Source organism: Peromyscus californicus, unplaced genomic scaffold, assembly GCF_007827085.1.
Source record: "Peromyscus californicus insignis strain IS unplaced genomic scaffold, ASM782708v3 Scaffold_23__1_contigs__length_62951481, whole genome shotgun sequence".
Lineage (NCBI taxonomy): Eukaryota > Metazoa > Chordata > Mammalia > Rodentia > Cricetidae > Peromyscus > Peromyscus californicus.
In genome coordinates this window covers 14,096,438-14,114,612 of record NW_026294534.1, presented here as the reverse complement: position 1 = coordinate 14,114,612, position 18,175 = coordinate 14,096,438, and the positions used below count along the sequence as shown (strand labels likewise).

At 39.9% G+C, this 18,175-nt stretch overlaps 1 pseudogene; it reads left to right on the top strand.

Annotated features, from left to right (window-relative positions):
* The first annotated feature begins 12,952 nt into the window (after positions 1-12,952).
* LOC128119363 (glutathione S-transferase Mu 1-like) lies at positions 12,953-13,938 on the top strand (annotated as a pseudogene).
* The last annotated feature ends 4,237 nt before the right edge of the window (positions 13,939-18,175 follow it).

Sequence of the window (18,175 nt, the reverse complement as noted above, 5' to 3'; positions counted from 1 at the left end):
CAAATAACATTGGAACATGGATTTATACTAATCACAACAACAAAGTAATATTGATAGACCAGAGTAGAGAGATGAAGGCAGAGTCAGTAGGAGTGATCCTCTTTGTCTCAGAAAAGTAGGTACTTATCTATTACAAGTGATGAGGATTCTCATTCTGAAGCCAGAGGGTCATGCCTGAAAAGAAAATGACTGCTATCTGGAGCCAGATAACATGTGTTTTAAAAACAAAATTGCCCTCCCCAACAAGATAAATGGATAGAAGTAAGGATACTGTCACCAAATTAATTTGAATCACAAATCAGAAATGAGAATGTCCAAATCCTGGCTTTTCCAGGTTCATTTATTTTGGTGCATTATTAATTGATTTCATAATCTTACTTGGATTTTTAACTTTTTTTTCAGTTTTTCAAAATTGTGAGATGTTTTGCTATTTTTGCTCTATTTTTCATTTAGTGCTAGTCATTAAGCAATCCTAAGAAAGGTTACAAACCAATGTCCAATAATAGAAGACAGTAAATAAATCACTATTGGTTTCAAAACAATATATCTAGTGTGATGTCACTTTTACTAATTATAATGAGTGTGTGTGTATGTGTGTGTGTGTGTGTGTCTAAAATAGTGAGGAAAATCATGAAATATATTTTCTATAACTATCATTCTCTAATGGTAAATATATATTTAGCCACATAATTTTCTTGGTGATGATGTCTGAGGCAGCAGGAGAGATACATTGAAGTATTGCTGTCAGTAGCCTGAGAGGTTCTGTCTTAGGGACTTTCACTCAGGAAAAGCAGGATCCTTGACTATAACAGAAAATAATTTCAGGACCAATGCATATGAAGCAGAGTTACAGTTTATTAAGAAAAAGTCTTAACATTGAATTAAGCATGTGTATTAGTGGTAGCCCAGGATAATGACAGCACACCCTAGACATGGGGATGGGCTTCTCAAGAGAGAGTCATACATCATATTTTTTGCAATAACCTTATAGATAACCTTGATAACTTCTGGAATTTTATTGTTCAAAGAAACTTTTTTTTTCCAAATGAGATCATAGACTTATTTCAGAGGTGTACAGACAAGAGTACAGCCAGATAAAACCATAGGTCATGATGTTCAAAAGAGGCCTTTTATGCTGTTATAGGGGAGTTCAAATATATTTTGACTGTAAACAAAGTTCATCATCTTGTTTTAATGAACTTCTCCCAGAATTCCAGATATAAAGTTGAGAAAGGAGTAAAGTCAAACACAGAGGTCACACATACTCAGGCCTTAAGCTGGTTCATACTGATTTATCATTCTTATTTGGAGTGTCTTTTAAAAAAAAATATTGTCTGTGTGCAGGCAACCCTCACAGTAAATTTTGTTAATTATATCAAAATTCTGGACTCTTGACCGGCAAGGACCTCAAGCAGAGACTTGAGTGAGTGGCTGATTTCCTTTCCTATATCTCCTTAATCTTCTTTAGTTTGTGACAGGTGTTTGAAGACAGTTTAGGTATAGAATAAACATACTGCTCTCAGTGATAGGAACACACACACACACACACACACACACACACACACACACACACACACACGGAGAGAGGGAGGGTTGGGGGCAGAAGGGAGGGAGGCATATTTGAAGAAATAATGGTAGAAATAGTAACAAACAGATTAAAATGACAGAGATGAAATAAAAATGAATTTATAAACAACAACAACAAAAAGTCATGCTATACCAGGAAAGAACTGCCTTCCCTTTGCTGAGCATTGATAAGCAATGTAAACAAAGCCTTGCCAAACTCAGTTCCCTTTGCCCAGTCCCTTAACAGCCTTTGCCATTTACAAAGCACTCTAAGTTCCAGGGAGAGAGATTTGGTGGTGCTTCCTCACTCCTTTTCCTGTTAATCATATTTAAAAAAAAGAAGAAGAAGAAGAAAAGAAAACTTAGTGTGTTAACAGGGACAAAGGAAGTTGCTGTTCCAAAAAAAACATGGAGTATTTACTCTACAAATCCCTCAAGGAATGTGTAGAAAGACAAAGAACATCCCCAAACCCATAAAAAGCCAGAAGACTTTCTCCCTTTAAAAAAGTGGGGACTGGTTTTTATACAACATTGATAGTCTCTATCCTACTTTGTGCCCAGACTTGAATCGAACTATATGTCAGACAATCTCTGCCTCCCAGTTTGTTTCTGAAGAAATATAGGTAGCAGGATCTCCCAGCCTGTGTAACAAAACTTTCCCCAAACAACCAATGACTAGCTACAGCAAACACTGAAATCTGTATTCAAACTCAATTCAGAGATGATTTCTCCTAGAAGCACTATAATAAGACCATCTAAAAAAAGGGCACAGGCTGGGGAGATTCGGCCCAGTGGGTGAAGCCATGTAAGAATGAGAATTTGAGGTTGGAATTCCAGGACTCAAGTAAAGCTGAAGTAGTAGTGCATGGATGGGAGGTGGAGACAGGAGACTTTCCAAAATCTCATGGACCACGTAGTCCAGGAAACATCAAGAAATTCTGTTTCAGACAAGGTAGAAGGCCAAGACTGACACACAAGCTTGTTCCCTAATCTCCACACATGCGCTGTTGCATTTGTGTGCCCATATCCACAAACATGAATGCATGTATACACATATACTCTTGTGTGCATGCAAACAAACAAAACACACCAAAGTTCTTTTGTCATTGTTGTTTTTTTAAATCAAGGACAATACAGTTACAAGAAAATCAATACAAGAGTCAACAAATCACATATGAAAGAGTCACAGATATTCAATATCAAATTATCAAATTTAGGCAAGATGGCTACTTGCAGTTGCCCCAAAGGTTCCCAATAAAACAGCCCAGGAAAACACACTACGTGCTCTAAATCAGCTAAAAACAAACAAAAAGAAGACTATTCCCAATAGTGATTATTAGTACTCAGTTCATACTCTTTAGGGTTTGGTTTTATTTAACTCCTTAAAACTTTTGCTAAAGTATAAATTTCATCTCAAGATTTGTAAGACCATTGTGTAAACTTTTTGTGCTTCAAGATTTGTAAGTTTATTGGGTATGGTTAAAAATCTATAGCAAGCCGGGCGGTGGTGGCGCACGCCTTTAATCCCAGCGCTCGGGAGGCAGAGCCAGGCGGATCTCTGTGATTTCGAGGCCAGCCTGGACTACCAAGTGAGTTCCAGGAAAGGCGCAAAGCTACACAGCGAAACCCTGTCTCGAAAAACCAAAAAAAAAATCTATAGCAAAAATTAACTTAAAACTTGTAACAAAAGGATTAATAGTTAAAAATCTATACAGAGGTATATACCTCTGTATAGATTTAGATTAGACACATATATATGTTAAAGGGATATGTGTCTAATGGCCTCACCTTGGAATAAATAACAACCATGTGACTGGCAGCCATTTTGACTGATGACCTCATGAGGATGAAACCAACTATGTGAATGGCAGCCATCTTTACTAATGTTAAAGAGGGTACATGCCATTGACTTTACCACCATCTTCATTAAGGTGATCACGTGTTATAAATCAACTAAGCAGGCAACATCAGGTCTCCAAGATATTTTGGATTAGGATGGATTTTTGTATGATGATTTTTGTCCCGAGAGTAATAAAATTTAGATTGAAAACAAAAAACAACATATGTTTAATAAATAAAATATGCCTAATTAAGATTATTAATTCCTAATGGTATAAAAGGTCTATTCAGGTTAACAAAAACTGACTTAGAGATATATGTCTACCCACTTAAGTTTTTATTACTGTGTTCAACACCAGACTTTCAGAAATTTATAAAAAAGAAACAATGTGTTTATGACTAATAAGATTTGTTTGACAAATGAGGTTTATAAATTCCTAAGAGCTGTTCAGGCTGTCAGAAAGAGACTTGGAGATACAGGTCTAGCTTCTTTGTTTTTCCTAACTTGGTTAAGCTTTAGCTATTTGGATGAACTGAGCCATACAAAAACCCATGATATTCTGTAATGGTGTACTATGAAAGAATCAAGAAAATAAGGTTTCCAGTCTCTCTGTGAACTATATTTATGTTTTAATAAAACTTCCAGTCTCTCTATGGGCTGCATTTAAAATTTAAAGTTTAATGTTGGTACTAAAAGATCTCTGATTCAAAAATTGTAATTCTTAAGGCTAAAATTTAACAAGGATAAAACCATAAAATGCTAATCTTGTAAAAACTGATAACTTGTTATAAACTGTTAAAGATAATTAGGACACGCAAGTTAATAGTCACCTTATAAATGATCAAATTCTTTAATGTGCTCAGAACTGTGCTTGTAGTCATGCTAAGTACAAATGTAATTAACTTTACAGGAACAACCTTTATTTAGCTTCCTGTATATGTTTTCAAGGTTAAACCTGAAGCAAGTAACTAAAAACAAATAAAGTTTGTTTAAAATCAGGTATAATTAATTAGTGGCCCTCAAAACTCTTCAGATCTGCTGAATATGGCATTTAAAATGTTTGCTAAGGCTCAAGGTGTGAATTTACCCAATAGTTTACAGACACCTGTCAACTGTTTTTTTATAATGAGGATTTCAGTGCAGAAATACATGTAAGGTTCAGATAGTCATGAGTTTAATCCACCTGTTATGGGTCAAACAGACTCCAGATAAGTACTCCTGTCATGTCATTTAACAGTTTAAGCTTCCATACCTACTGCCTATGCCTGAAGACAGATTTTTTCCCCCTGTTCTTATCAGGACTACAGGCCTAAAAAGTTTCAAATAAAAGATTTTCTCCTAAGCTCTTTAACTTCTGTATCTGGTCTGTGTCTGTCCTAGCATATTTCCACTCAGCTGACAGACACCATCTATCCAGGGATCAGCTGCAGACTACAAACTGCTCCAAAGTAACCTACATCACACCAACACTAGGCAGTCCTACAAAACCGGACAGCCCTGAACTTGCTGAAAGCTGATGTGAACCAGGCTAGCTGATGTTATCAATCCCTGTCTCTTCAGAGTGGGTCAGCTGACCAAATGCTTCTGATGAATGTCTCCCATTGCCTAAATCCCCTCGAGGCTCGACCAGCATTCCCACCTTCTTTGTCCCTGACAATGATATCCTAATTTCAGCAGAGAAGCAGTTACTGAAGAGAGTATATCACCACTTACCCTCAACAAAAGGCTGGAATGTTAGGTCCAAAGGAAACTAGTTCACTTCTACCAGAAGAAGTCACTTCCCTTCTCTCTTGCAAAATGGCTACCTGGGGTGCCTATTGACATACCAGGGCCCATGCTGGCCTCCACATTCCTTCAGTATCACAAGTACATATTACAAAAACAAAACAAAACAAAACCCCAACTTGGAAAAGGGCTATTCAAAATGGAGGCTGGGATCTGATTGAATGGTTTACTTCATGGTTATAAATTTTACCTGGGTAAAGCAGATGTTTATTTTCTCTCTCTTACTGCTTTATACATCCTAATGCTCATTTGTGGATATCAAGGACAAACACTATAAAAACACTTAAAATTAAATTTCCCAGATTTGACTCATTCTTCTAGAGCCAGTGGAAACATAATAGGCTACTAAACTGTAATTATGTTATCTCATAAAATAATCAACTCTGTTAAAATATTAGCCCTACATGCTCAGTATTAACCTGTATCAACAAAAATCAATAATTTGATTCATATGATCTAGAGTGTGAAGGCAATACAGACTCCATCTTAGACCACCTGCTATACTCAGTTCCAGGAAGGACCTCAGGAATGCGCCATGACAACTCAAACAGATATAGGACAGTATGCTCCTGTAGACATTCTGTCTGAAGTTTATGGCCCTTGAAGATATCTAGATAATCCTGTCAAGCAGCCCAGATAATCCTGCTCAACAAGTTGTGGTTCCTCACCAAAAAGTCCAACCCAATAGTTTCGAATGTGGTTTCGTGCTGAACGTCTAGACCAATAGTTTCAAAAAATTACTTTGCCCCATATCCCTTCTATCTAATCCCAAGTTGCCAAAGCATATGATTCCTGGCTTGAGGTTTTTCCCTATAAAAACCCTCTACCCCTGGGCCCACTGCCACTGCTGCATTTGCCCCCATCTGCCTGGCAGTGGCCCAGGTTCGAACCTGACAATAAAAGGACAGTTACAACAAGACTCAATGGGGAATATGATGGCTAAAGAAACTTCATCTGGAGGCCAGCCTTGAGAGCAACCTGAGGCTGCTAAGACAACATCAGAAATCCCAGGAATGCAAGAGACCCCAGATGTTCTCTCAGACCTGAAGAAACTCACTTCACAAGAGTTCATTGTAGCCTTTGCATTTAAAAGCAGCCCTCCCCTTTTAGCTGGGTCTCAGTTCCAAATCCAACCATGGGAACTGAGGACAGCTGCAGCTTGAAACACAAATTCAGCTAATTACAATTTAAACTGAGTCAGTGCTTTCTGCACCCATAACACTTGGAGCTAGGATTTTTTCTAAAAAGACTTTGAAATAAGATTCTGAGGCTTGAAACCAAGTCTTTACAAAGACACAAAGTAAAATCAAATGAAATAGTAGGAATTTTCTAGAGGGGACTTTGAGTGTTAATGCAGACACTGCATTAGTAATTTCCTTGTAACAAAGAAGCAAATTAGGACTTTATGGTTTTTCTACTTTCCTTACACAATACAGACACAAGTTTCATTCTGTGACACATACAGGTCTTTATTCTTCTGGCAGGTACCTTTTTATGAAGAAATGTTCCTTAGCTGGGCAGTGGTGGCACATGACTTTAATCCCAGCATTTGAGAGGCAGAGGCAGGTAGATCTCAGAGTTTGAGGCCACCCCAGCCTACAGAGCAAGTTCTAGGACAGCCAGGGCTAAACAAAACAAAACCCCATTTCAAAAAAAGAAAAAAGAAGTTCCAGTCTTGGACCTAGAGATACAGAGAACATTAGACACTAAAAATAGGTCTACTATCCAATAGTGGAGAATCTGAGAAGCCCCAGGCTGAGTTGGGTGGGTGTTTTATGGTGGCTACATCAGCGCAAGCAGCTTGAACAACTCTGCTGGTGGGAATTGATATCCAGAGGAGTTGTTGTTCTTTCCAGGGTGTGAGAATTTTTCTTACTGCCTTTTCTTGTTGGTGTTTCTGGACCCCAACCCCAGCCTATATGCTTATGCAGACTCTCACATACCTCCAATTTCTAAAATCTCTTCTAATAGGTAGACTGAAATAAGCTCTGCAATTAAACTTTATGTAGCATGGTGCCCAACGAGTTGACAAAAGTTCCACCTAAAACCTGAGAAAAGATTCTAAAATGGAGCTAAAAACAGCTTCCTAATTGTCTCTCTCAAATGAGCAGCAGCCTGCTGGTTTGAGCTACTTGCGGGTTTCTAGTGTGTGCGCTCTGCAGTATGGTGGGAATGAGGCCTCTGCAAGTGGCACATTAAGCTGTGGGGTGGATTTAGCTTTTCCTAGTACAAAACAAAAAAAGAGGTTTCTGGGCTACATGCTGCTTGGAAAAAAGCATAGACCCACGATAGCTCCCAGAGCTCATGGTAAATGTACCACCACCATGTTGGGAAGCTGAGGTGGGTGGAGCCAGCAGCCATAGCGCCGGTTCAGTCTTACAAATGCTGTAGTTTAAAGCAATAGATTCACAATAAGACAGATTCAGATGTAATAGTTTACAATGTGTGTAAAATATAAGTAGGCTTGAAAGAGACATAAAAGGTGGTATATACAGTTACATAAACAAATACATAGTTTTAAAAAATAAAGTCTTTAAAGAGACAGTAAAATTAATAAAAAAATAAGCCATGTAAAGATGAATATAACACAGAGAATTTGGATTGTGTTGTCTTTGGGATTTTTTTTTTTTTTTTTTTTTTGGTTTTTCGAGACAGGGTTTCTCTGTGTAGCTTTGCGCCTTTCCTGGAACTCACTTGGTAGCCCAGGCTGGCCTCGAACTCACAGAGATCCGCCTGGCTCTGCCTCCCGAGTGCTGGGATTAAAGGCGTGCGCCACCAGCGCCCGGCTTTCTTTGGGATTTTTAACTGCAGAAAAACATTTGATCATAAAAGATGTTGAGTTAAACCAATATATATATTTTAAAGATACCTTGACTTCAAAATTTGGATGTAAGGATGTGTTGCTTTGGAAAGGAGGCTCTGCTTTTGTTTCCACAGAAAGCAAGAGGCTATGGATTTGTTCCAGATTAAGATACATCAGGTTTGACCAGCCAAGACCCCCTGAAAGGTCTCCGATGACACCATGGCTCAGATGATCCAACATCCAGAACAGTTTGAAGGCAACAGGCTCAGACAATACAGCCTCATGGACTATTCCATAATCCTAAAATTTTCTTTGTGTTCCCATAAGATACAGCGCCCCCCTCCAGCAGGAAGTAGTAAGAGAAGCTACGCCCAAATTCCCAAATTATATGTAATTTTACTTTGTTAAGGTTAAAACCTTCCTTTTTGAAAAAAAAAAAAAGAAAAGGGGAAGTGCTGTGTGATATTCTGTATGGCAAATGTGTTGCTCTGCTTGGTTGGTAAATAAAACACTGATTGGCCAGTAGTTAGGCAGGAGGAAGTATAGGTGGGACAAGGAGGAGAAGAATTCTGGGAAGTGGAAGGCTGAGTCAGAGACATTGCCAGCCACCGCCGTGATGAGAAACAGCATGTGAAGATGCCAGTAAGCCACGAGCCATGTGGCAAGGTATAGATTTATAGAAATGGATTAACTTAAGCTGTAAGAACAGTTAGCAAGAAGCCTGCCACAGCCATATAAGTTTGTAAGCAATATAAGTCTCTGTGTTTACTTGGTTGGGTCTGAGCGGCTGTGGGACTGGCGGGTGACAAAGATTTGTCCTGACTGTGGGCAAAGCAGGAAAACTCTAGCTACAACTTTATACTTAAATGTAATATTAATTACTCATAGTTTGCTTTCTTCTAACTTATACTAAGAAATTTTCCAACATATCAAAAGTTTATGGTAGAAATAAGTCTCCTACACTTATTTGGTTTTCGTGCTTGAACATATAGGTGAGATAAAATAAGCTAAAGAAGGCCAAAGATACATAGATATGTAGCTATAGACATAGATTATATAGATATATAGACATAGATGAAAAGATATATATGTAGGTGATATTGATAGATACAATCTTTCCAGAACTTTTTATGTAGTCTGTATCTAGATCCTCCTCTCTAGATATCTGTCTCTATCCTCTTGTGGCCATTCACCTGTTCTTTGATCATGTCATGGTTTTTTATCTAAGATGTTCCTGGCATAGAGATGACTCAGGTTTTTCTCAGAGAGGTCCATTCTGGGTCCCTGAGGACCCCCAGGAGAATGGCAGTGAAGAGGATGAGTGTTACCTGCCAGACTAGAGAGCATGAGCCAAGTGTGTGTGCAGAGTGAAGGCTAAATATATGTATAGGTCTGTTATGACCCTGTCAAGGAAAAGGTTTCTTTAAGCAGTTTCTTATTTGAGTCTCAATAGCAAGTTGGAGAGTTTACATCTCTCACTCAAAGTCATTGAAGATTAAGCAACACAGCTGTTGCTTAGCACCATGTACTTAACTACTACCCTATATTCTCTATTAACTGCTCAACGTGATACAAAACTAGCTGTTCTCAATGTTGGGAACATTTGTGTTCTGTGCCCAGAACCCAACTGCTGACTGATGTGCTTTCCATATCCCTACCATTGAGACAATGAGAATCTGTATTCTTTTATCTTTAAATAGTTGAAATAAAACTAATTATCAGGCATCTCAAGTCATAATTTACATATATGGCCATTATTTAGTAAATGGACATGGTCTGTCCAGGAAATGGTGGCTGGAGTTCTATTGACTATCCACACTGGTCTATAGCACAAACAAAGACAGGAACAATTGGCCATTCAAAGGCTCTGATGTGAGTAACTAACTTTCCACCAGGCCATGCTGGCATCCACCATGTCCACATGGCATGCCTCACCCACCGTGGGGCACCTTGGTCCAAAACCTGCCAAAGCCTCTCGTGCCTTTTCTCAACATGGTGCTGCATGACATGGATAGGCCTTTCTGACAGCCCCTCACATGCCAGGATCTTGGACCCAGTCTACCCACAACAGGCTCTGGTTCACCCAATCACTCACCACTCCATCCACCATCAGCAATCATGTAAGTTTCAATTGGGCTGTTACCCATCCCCTCTGGAGTTGTTTACAACTTCTTTATGCCCTTCTGGCTTTTGCAACACAATTCCTGACCTTTTCCTGTCTCCAGAGCCCATTTTGACCCCACCCATTTTTGAGGGTATTTTGCAGTTTCACTCCTCCTACCAGACTGGTGCAAAGGCCAACCCACAGGGAATCCTCCAGATGTGCCAGCCCCTGCACCATCTCTGAAGATGCCAACCACTGACTGAGGATGCCAACCAGAAGAATACTGACAGGTTAACTTCACCCACGTGCCCATTCACAAAAACTCTGCTGTCTCCTAATTTGTTGACACAATAGAGGCATTTCCACCTCCAGAGGAACAGCAGATGCGATGGCTCCTGTACTTCTGATTTGGTGTGCCATTCCCCCAAGCCCCTGGAACATCACTGCTGCAACCTGCCTTCTCAGCTCCCTCAAGGAACAGATGCCTGAGATACGCATTTGAGATCTCCACGATGACAGCTAACTGAATGCTTCTTCACTCACACCTCCCACCATGACTCCCAACTTCCCCCTCCCCACTATGCCCCTTGTCAGCAGGAAGCAGTCTTGAGAATTTGAGGCCCTCATTTCTCCATATTTGCTATCCATAACTCACTTTTTATAATAATTGAAATGGAGACATGTTAGTATTCTGGCCCACTCATTGGGGACCCGCCCAGCATCCTGACATCATCTTATGTGAAGTCCCCTTTAAGAAAAAACTCCTCCCCCTTCACTCTCTCTCCCACCCCTCCACAGAGGTAGCATGCATCTCTCTCTCTCTCTCTCTCTCTCTCTCCCTCCCCCTCCGTCCCTCCCTCTTTAACAATAAAAACTTTACAGGTGAATGCCTCATCAACCACATGAGTAGCTTTTCACAGCACCACACTGCTGCCCACCCTGCCCACATGGCATGTCTCACCCACCACGGGGCACATTGATCCAAACCCACCAAAGCCTCTCATGTCATTTCACAACATTAACAGAATGAGAGACAAGAAAATAGGAAATTGACTCTCAAAGATATATTAAGGAAAGAAATGTGGGGGTTGTAAGATGAGTCAGCAAGAGCCCAGTCCTGATGACTACTGCTGCCCTGGGCCTCTCTTTAGGGAGTATCTGCAAATTCCCTCCTTTCAGTCTCACAGCCTCTCCTTAGGATATCTCTGCAAATTCCTTCCTTTGGGTTTCACAGTCTCTTCTTAAGGTATATCTGCAAATTCCGTCTTCTGGGCTTTGATATGAAGCCCATGGAACCTGACTTTCTATGTACACTCTAGAAATAGTAAAAACAATACTTACCACATGGCACCACCAATAATCCAAATGTCTTATGAAAGTTGAGTAAAGAAAATTATTCCCTAAAAAATATTGATGTAAATTAACTCAAAGGTATTTTTGTCTCCTATTACTTTGTTTGGGCTTAAAAAAACAACAATAAACAACAACAACAACAACAACAACAACAAAACCTTACTGGTCTTTTGCATGTATATTATGGATTCCAAAGCTGTGATTTTTTTTCATGAGTTTTGTTTGTGTATGTGTGTGTCTCCTCATGTGTATGAGTGTCTCATGCACTTTGTTTGTTGGCTAATTTTATTCTTGTTTATTTGTTTGTTGTTTTGTCTGCTTGTTTTCTAAAGAGAGGGAGAGAGAGAAGGCATCAAGTTGGAGTGGTGGGAAGGATCTAGGAAGAGATTCGAGAGGGAAAACCATGATCTGATCACATGTATTTGGTCAAATGCTCCATTAAGGGAGTGGTTGGCACATTCATTTTACTCTTTTAAGAGAAATATTTACTTATTTTTATTTTGTAAGTATAAGAAATTTTCCTGTATGCATGTGTGTGTGCCTATTCCTATGCAGACCAGAATAGACAGTCAAATCCCCTAGAACTGGAGTTACAGAAATCTATGAGCTGCCATGTGGGTGCTGAACACTAATACTCTGCAAGCACACTAATACTCTTAACTACTGAGCCATCCCTACAGACCCATATTTTCTCTAATTAACCTTTACCTGTTGTTCATAAATTCTGGATATTTTACCTTTGTAACATGTTACAGATCCTAAATATTATTATTTTTCTTTTTCCTTTTTTGTTTGTTGTACCAAACAACATGGTTTTTAATTTTATTTAATATTGTTTCTGAGTTTTCTTTCTTTCAACTTAAATTTGTAAAGCTCAAACTTGTGTGTTAGAGTGATTTTTTTGCATTAGCAAAATTTTTGTCATAGCCTGTGATTGAGACAGAGTTGTCTTTCTTACTGCCACAACTGAGGAAGTTTCATCTTCCCAGGAAGGGTTTTCATGATCATTAATGTTCTGGCATATAATATCACCTATGGATGTCCAACAAGCAGTTAGAAAGTAGAGCTGTGGATGGAGTTGGTGGGTCAGAGACATTGAAGTGATGTTGGAGAAATGAAGGAACTCTTCATAGTTCACTGGTGTTTTTCCTACACTCCACTGTACTAGATCATGTCCGAGTACCATCACTTATTCAAACATTGCCTCTAAAGAGTGGAAGTTAATCTCCAGTGGCTTCTGAAACCTCAGATATCACAGGTGACCCACTTATCCATTTGTGGAGGCTATTCCTCTTCCTTCCTCACAGGCACTCAGACTCTATTGACCTGCAGGAGGTACTGGGTAAGATGAGTCACAACCTTGAGGACATTTTCTTCTGAAGATCTCCTGGACTCAAAGATGGGGAGAGGTGTGATCATTCTCCTGCACTTGTTTTGTGTCACAAACCAGTGTGCAAAAAGTCAATAGAGAGTCTGAGAAGACCAGCACCAGCCACAGCACCAGCCACAGCACCAGCACTATGCCTAAGATACTAGAATACTGGAATGTCCGCGGTCTGATTCACCCCATCCGCATGCTCCTGGAATACACAGACTCAAGCTATGGGGAGAAAAAATACACCATGGGGGACACTCCTGACTTTGACAGAAGCCAGTGGCTGAATGAGAAGTTCAAGTTGGGCCTGGACTTTCCCAATCTGCCCTATTTAATTGATGGTCACACAAGATCACCCAGAGCAACGCCTACCTTGCCCGCAAGAACAACCTGTGTGGAGAGACGGAGGAGGATTCGTGCCGACATTGTGGAGAACCAGGTTATGGACAACCGCATGCAGCTCATCATGCTCTGTTACAACCCTGACTTTGAGAAGCAAAAACCAGAGTTCTTGAAGACCATCCCCGAGAAGATGAAGCTCTACTCTGAGTTCCTGGGCAAGCGGCCATGGTTTGCAGGGGACAAGATCACCTATGTAGATTTCCTCGCTTACGATATCCTTGACCAGCACCGTATATTTGAGCCCAACCAAGTGCTTGGATGCCTTCCCAAACCTGAAGGACTTCTTGGCCCGCTTTGAGGGCCTGAAGAAGATCTCTGCCTGAATGAAGACCAGCCGCTTCATCTCAACACCTATATTTTCAAAGATGGCCCACTGGAGTAACAAGTAGGCTCCTGCTACACTGGCTTTCATAAGGAGGACCAGTCCACACTGGGGATCCTCCAGGCCCTGGGGACAGCCGGCCTTCTGCCCTGCAGCCTCCCTGATCTCACTTCCTTCTCCTTCCCACCGCCTTCTCCAGCTTTTCAGTCTCCTCAGCTCAGACCCTGGTCAAGCCCATGCAATCTCCATCTCCCCACTTTCATCAAGACCCCTTCCTCATTTGTGCCCTAACCCAACCACACAGTCCTCTTCTATGACCTGATGTCTGCCCTGAACTCTGCTCCCTAGGATTACCCTAAAGGTCAATACTGTCTCAAGTCCCCCAGTGGGGGGGGGGGGGGGCTGCCCCAGGCCTTCTCATTGCCAATAAAGCCTGAAACACACTAAAAAAAAAAAGTCAATAGAACCGAAGTTACCTGTAATAATCAACTGTATTTCTTTAGCAGTGATCATATGTGTGATTTTTTTGATTTGTGAAAACTGGCAACAAACCTTTTCTTCTGGTATTTCTAGAGTGTGGGTTATTTATTCGTGGGTTCACATCAAATCCCAGAGGAGAGAATTTACAGACGTAGAGACCAAGGAGAAGCTGTGGAGAGACCATCTACCAACAGCTGTCTTCCAACCGTGAGCCACTGTCAGGTTCTAAGCAAGAAAAATAAATAATCCCATTAAATGACAGAAGTTAGCACTCTAAAATATGGAAGTTAAGGTGGAACATTGGCTTGTGGTGAAGTACAAGGGATTTGGCCACAGCCCTGTTACCGAATCTTTAGTGTCTCTGAGTAAGGCAATTAACCTCTTCAAAGTTCCTGTACAAAGCCACAAGATATTGGTCAATAAAAGCAGCTACTTTATTGAGTTGTTATGAACACCTGTTACTGGAATAGATAGAAATATCTTAACAATCAATAAATATAAGCTAATATAAATGTATTGCATATATTATATACTTTTAGAATGCTACCCGGTATCATCAGTTTCAAATTATCATGGTTTCTATGAAGTCACATAAAGCTGTCCTGACTCTATAAAAATGAAAATTTAGTATTCTCACCTTATGTAAGAAGTTGTTAAGTTTATTATCATCTAAATGTTTTATCCAATAGTCAATAATTTATATTTGTTAAACTCGCAAGGATCATATTTTCTAGTTTCAAATACCTCAAGAACTTTATGGCATTAGTAATCTCATTGATAAAGAGAAATCACACAAAATAAGCAGTTTTCAAAGTTAAAGTCAAAGTTGTTAAGTGTAAACAAGAAGAATGAGACATCAAGTCTCCCTTGAAGATGGGTGAGACTTGCATGAGAAGGGAAGTATATCTGAAATGTTAGTGGTAGTGGGAAGAAGAAAAATAGGGAAAGTTCAAAAGAGTAATGTGCAGATATTTCTGTCCAGAAGACCGTGATGTTAGGATGATTAATGGAAAGAAAGCTGAGCTTCACATTAGGCTGAGGAGTTTCCTGAGACCATGGGGACAAACCTCCCTGTTCTGAAGATGAGTGTTCAGGAACCAGAGAATTTTAGTAGAATTTTAATTGTGAAGTCTATACAGGACTTCTGACTCCAGCCCCAGTTTACACACTTTTCCCTGTGTTTCCATGCTCTACGAGGAGTCTAGGTTTCAATAACAAGCCATAACTTGAGCTTGCCCCAGAGTTGGCTGGTATGAGCCAGTAAGCATGTGTTGTCCATTAGAAATTCCTGTGATGAGTGGGATATTTCGAAAGATCTTAGGTTTGTTTGTTTTTTTTTTTTTTTTTTTCATGATACCAAAGGTTGCTTACTGGAATTTCTTCAGAGTTTCATTATAGTGGTAAGTGATGACATCTGGCCCAGTTGGTGGACGTGTTGATGGAGATGTGACTTCAATAGGGACATGTCTTCTGAGCATCACAAACTAAAGTAATTCTCAATTAGTACATAAACGGGTAGTTCTTCAATGTTTGTCCTAGGCCAAATAAAGGTAACTGTTTGAGACTCTTTGGGATTAGGCTAAACTAGGTACCCGTCTGTGAGACAAAAGCATACTTTCTATAACTGAACCTCGAACCTCAGAGGTGTACCAGGCTTTTTCCTTGGATCACCTACCAGCTCCCAAATCATAACAGGGAGACTTCTTATTAGTTACAAACGCTCTGTCTAGTTTAGGCTCCTTTCTAGCTAGCTCTTTCTTTTTTTTTTTTTTTTTTTTGGTTTTTCGAGACAGGGTCTCTCTGTGTAGCTTTGCGCCTCTCCTGGAACTCACTTGGTAGCCCAGGCTGAGCCTCGAACTCACAGAGATCCGCCTGGCTCTGCCTCCCGAGTGCTGGGATTAAAGGCGTGCGCCACCACCGCCCGGCCTAGCTAGCTCTTTTAACTTAAATTAACCTGTTTCTCTTTATCTACCGTTTGCCTCAGGGCTTTTTACCTTTCTTTATGTTTCTTTCTGTATGTCCTGCTCAGTCTCTGCTGTCTGGAGGCTGCCTGACTAGTCCCTGTATCTCCCGCTCTTTCTTCTTTGTTCTCTCCTCTTGTTCTTCTTTCTTTTCATTCTTCTGGAGTCTGGACTTCTCCTCCTGTTTATTCTTTCTGCCCATCAGCCCCACCTATCCATCTTCTCCGCCTAGCTATTGACCATTCAGTTCTTTATTAGAACAATCAGGTGCCTTAGGCATGAAAGGTGAATCAAATGCAGCACATTTTTACATAATTAAACACACACATCCTTACATTGTTAAAAAAATGTAGCATAAGCAAATGTAATACACCTTTACAGAGTTAAAGTAATGTTCCACAACATAAGCAAATGTAACACATCTTTGCCCAGTTAAAGAAATATTCTGCAACATGGGGGAGTCTGTCTCATGAAAATTTGTTTTACATTTATGTAACTATTGTATGTGCAGCGAGAACTCATATGCCACAGTACATGTGTGGAGGTCAGAGGAGAGCTAATGGATCTGTTTGCTCCTTCCACTGTGTGGATCCTGAGGTTGTTCAGGTGTGGTGGTAACATCTCTCCCACTAAGCCATCTCATTGGCCCTCATTTGTTTAATTTCTATTATTAACTGGCTTTCTTTGTGCATGATTTGTTTCCTTGGTATTTTATCTCTTGACTAGCCTTTCTCTTTCTTTTTCCCCTCTGTTTCTCACTACGTGAATTCACTGTTTTTCCTTCTTCAGACGTGTTGTATTCATTCTCTCAGAATGAGATTCTTTCAGAAGACGACATGAGCCTATTGTAGGAGAGAGGCGTTTGTGACTGAGTCCAGTGTAAATTAAGACAAGAGAGAAGAGGTATGTAACTCGGCCAGCAGAATCATTTGAGCTTCTTTTTTTTACTTTGTATCTGGAATCTGTGCTCCTTTTTGCAATTGCTACAAACTGGAGTCAGGGTTTTGTCTAAAACAGTTTCATTTAAGAGTCAGACACTTACATTCAAAAGACTCTTGACTAAACTTCACAGCATCATGGGTAAATATCATGTAATTTCTAGTTCTCAAAGTGAATAGTACTTTGGTTTTCCCCGTTCTGGGTACACAGAATATGCAGCATGTATTATCCCTTATATGTATCCAAAAGATTCAATTTCAGTCAAGTAAACTGTAGACTACTCCCATAATGGCAGGACAAGTCTGGGTTAGGCCTGGAGATGCAGAGAGAGTATAAAACACTGATTAAAAATAAACAATGAGTGACACATAGTCTTGGAAAGATGTTTGAAGAATCCAGAATGTTTGCCATATTGGCGTCATGACAGTCGGCAGTATGATCAACTATCACAGGTGTAGTATGGATGGGAACAGTGGAGCATATATGATATTTTGTGTATCACTGGGGTAGAGTAGTAATACACCCAGCATTTATGCTTCTAGATATGTAACCATACAAGTGTTGCTTTTAGGCTATATGGTAAATTTATATGTATTTTTATTATACATGTATCCATATAATAATATACATTGATATTTTCCTACTTATTAGAAAAGCACAGAAATAACTAAATTCTTCCAATTCGGAAAGGATCTCAACTTTAAAAATGAATTCAGAGATAGCATATACCATGAATAATTTAAGGCAGGAGAAAAATTTGATGCTTTTTTTTCATGCACAACATGAGTAAAAATAATCTTACTGGGGAAAAGGTAACAATTCAGTACAGAAAAGTGTCCTGGTGGATATTGGTGGTTTCTTGGAGCACCAAGAACAGAACATTTACTAGCTTGGCTGAGGATGAGAAAAACTTGCAACAGCCTTTACTGTGTAGGTTTTATTTTTTGTGCCTTTATTCTCATCTCCTAAAAATAAAAAGTCCAAGGATCTCAGACATGAGCCACAGCACATCATTTGATGGCTCCCAAATGTGAAGAGGCACCTGGAACGCACTCATGAGATGTGTTCAGGTCCCACTGGCTTCTTCAGAATAACCTGCTCTAGCTTCACCCTGACCAACTCTGCCCCTTGTCTCCTCTTGAGCTAGATTCACCAGGGGTCATCTTTCTTTCTCCATAATGGCCCCAAAGGAAGGGATTCACAGAGTCTTCCTTCATGAGGGTGATTATACCCCAGCATCACTCA